This window comes from Spodoptera frugiperda, chromosome 6, assembly GCF_023101765.2.
Source record: "Spodoptera frugiperda isolate SF20-4 chromosome 6, AGI-APGP_CSIRO_Sfru_2.0, whole genome shotgun sequence".
Lineage (NCBI taxonomy): Eukaryota > Metazoa > Arthropoda > Insecta > Lepidoptera > Noctuidae > Spodoptera > Spodoptera frugiperda.
This window is the reverse complement of record NC_064217.1, coordinates 8,838,040-8,841,404: the sequence shown is the minus strand read 5'-3', so window position 1 is coordinate 8,841,404 and position 3,365 is coordinate 8,838,040.

Sequence of the window (3,365 nt, the reverse complement as noted above, 5' to 3'; positions counted from 1 at the left end):
AAGATAGCATACAAACACATATAGCAAGTAAGCATCAACCGTTACATTTTCATTTTTACAATATCAAAATATCAACAAATCAAATCCGTTAATTTTAATTTTAATTTTTAGAATACAATAAAATACAGTAAATAAAATACAGTAAAATATTTAGAAAAATAAACCAAAAGTCAGGAAATAATGTTTTACGACATTATTTCTGACTACCTGTTTACCAGTGTTGCTTGGGCGACGGCGCGTGGTCAAGTGAACGTCCTCAGTGGTGTGTCAAAATGGCTGCCATGGCGCTCCCCACCTAACATCTGATGACGTTTCTTTTTAAGTGCGTCATAACCGGAAGTATCAAAATAAGTGCGACAACATCCGGCTATCCTGCTCACGCGTTCGTCCTCGAACAGCGTTTTGGTCCAATGTGGAAGCTGGAAACATTAAATAACAATAATTAGTTTAACTGCATAATTAACTGTGGACATATTATGTGACCCAGTTTAAACTTTGGACTGCACATAAGGTGTTCGAACATCAGAGCATGCTATGCCATCGACGGTTAACATGCTCCTGCTATACGTGGTTTAAACTAGATCAATGTTCACTCAGTATCAATCTAGTCGTGTATCACCACCGAATCTACAACAGCGTTCACAATGGATGCCTGTTGGTTTACAAGATCGAACACCCTATAAACATCCTCAATGTTTCAAGCGAATGCATTGGACCACAACTAATAACGGCTCAAGATAACAACAATAACTTTGAATCATTTAAAGTCTGAATAATTGTTACTACAAACACAAGCTAAATATATAAATAGTTCAATAACTTTACCTGTGAGGTGAAATTTTACCTATATCTCTTCGACAACATCCGGTGTTTCAGTAACGCGGATCCAGGGCTTCATATTCTCGACGCAGGCAATACCATCGTACTTTTTGGAAGATCTTTCAGCTCCTCTCATGTCCGCCACTTGGTATCTATCATTCCCCAAGACATTTGTGACTTGAAAGGGCCCTTTATACAAAGGTAACAGCTTAGTGCTTTGTCCATCATTCGTGTGACTTGGAATTTTGAGAACCACTAAGTCTCCAACCTTGTAGATGTGGGCCTCTTTTCTTTTAGAATCGAAGGACGCTTTTTGGCGTTCTGCATTAGCCTTTATGTGTGCGTCGACTTCATTTCTTAACGCAGTCACGTCGATAGAATGCTCATTATTATCATCAGTGATTGCGTCATTATCCATTCGAATTCTGAACCCGAAAAACACCTCACTTGGTACGGCAGATGTGGTTTTGTTAATTGTGCTATTAATACCTTGTTGTATACTAGTTATGTGCTGATCCCACTTATTGTTATCAGTATCAGCACTCATGCTACGTAATGCTTCTAAAATTGTTTGATTATAGCGCTCGACTTGGCCATTTGAACGTGGAACAGCAGTGGCAATGATATGAAGTCTAATGTTTTTATTGTCGCAATAACTAGTGAACAACTTGGATGTGAACGCACTACCTGCATCACAGATTAAGCGCTTTGGATTTCCAAATACCTTAAATATCTTATTTAATTCATTCGTGACGAGTTTGCTTTTTGTGTTCTTTACAGCCGAAATAAAAACGAATTTAGTAAAAGAGTCAACTATCACTAACAGATAACTATTTTGCTGGGCAGTTTTAACAAAGGGACCAAGGTGGTCGATGTGAAGTGTGTGGAACGGCCTAGCGTATTTCGGGATTGGGTACAACCTCCCTGGTTTTTTACCGTGAATGTTTTTGAAATAAATACAATTCAGGCAGTTTTTAATATATTTTGAAACGGTTTTCTTTAACCGAGGGAACCAATATTTTGATTTGATTCTTTCGATAGTTTTGTCTACTGCAAAATGCCCTACATCATCATGGTTAGCACGAATTACGTACCATATACATTTTGTTGGTACTAACCAACGCCTACCAAATTCCGTTCTACGATAAACTTTGTTTCCTAATAGTTCATACGTATTAAATATATCTTTATTAGACTCGGCCTCACCTGACTGCAATATTTCTCTAATGTTATTTATTTTAGGGTCTTGTAACTGTACTGCTAGCAACCAATCACCCTCAGTAATTGTATTAATGCTTTCTACCTCATTAGATGCATTACTGGTATTCCTAACAATAGGGTTTCTACTCAATGCGTCAACGTGTTGCATCTGTGACCCGGCCCTGTGAACTATTTCAAAGGTGAAATCCTGTGTAAATAATACCCATCGACTTATTCGTGGAACTATTTCCTTTTTATTTAATGCATGTCGTACTGCATTGCAATCCGTTGTGATTTTAAAATTTACCCCTAACAAATAGTGCCTAAATTTTTGTAAAGCAGAAACAATTGCTAATAGCTCTAGTTCGAAAGAATGGTATTTCTTTTCGTCATCACTAGTCTGACGGCTATAAAAATACACAGGTCTTTCACCACTAGCAGTTAGCTGTGTCAAAATACACCCTATACCATCGCGACTGGCATCAGTATATAAATTTATGGGTAATTTGGGGTCAAAGACGCTGAGCACTGCATTCTCAATCAATGCAACTTTCACTTGTGCTACAGCCTGATCTTGTTGTGGACCCCATTGCCAGACTGCTCCCTTTTTCAGTAAACTAGTCAATGGTTTGCAGAGAAGTGCACAGTTTTTAATGAATTTTCTAAAATAATTGATCAAACCTAAAAATTGTCTTAACTGATGAATCGACTTTGGACACGGGTATTTTGAGATGGCTTCTAATTTTCGGCAGCTAGGACTAATACCTTTTTCGGATATATCATAACCTAAGAAGGTAATTTGGTCTTTGAAAAAGGAGCATTTATCTAAATTTATAGTTAAACCGTTTTCGACAAAAATATCTAAAACATTCTCTAAGCAAATTATATTTTCTTCTATAGTTTTCGTAGCAATAAGAATGTCATCCATGTAACATATTACCCTTCCAAAACGTAGATTGCCCAAAACTGTATTCATTAGTCTCTGGAAAACAGCTGGCCCATTACATAAGCCAAAAGGCATTCTCAAAAATTCGAAATGGCCATCACTCGTAATGAACGCAGTTTTGTGCACGTCTTCAGACTTAATACTGATTTGATGATAGCCACTTTTGAGATCCAAAGAAGTATAGAATTTACACCCCTGCAATCTATCAATGAGGTCCTCAATCATAGGCATTGGGTATTTTTCTTTAACCGTGATTTTATTTAGCTGCCTATAATCTATGCATAGTCTTTTAGCCCCAGATGCTTTGTCGACCAAAAGAGCTGGGCTAGCATAAGCAGAATTACTATTTTGAATAATCCCATTTTTCATAAGATCATCTATCAATTCACGTGTGATAGCC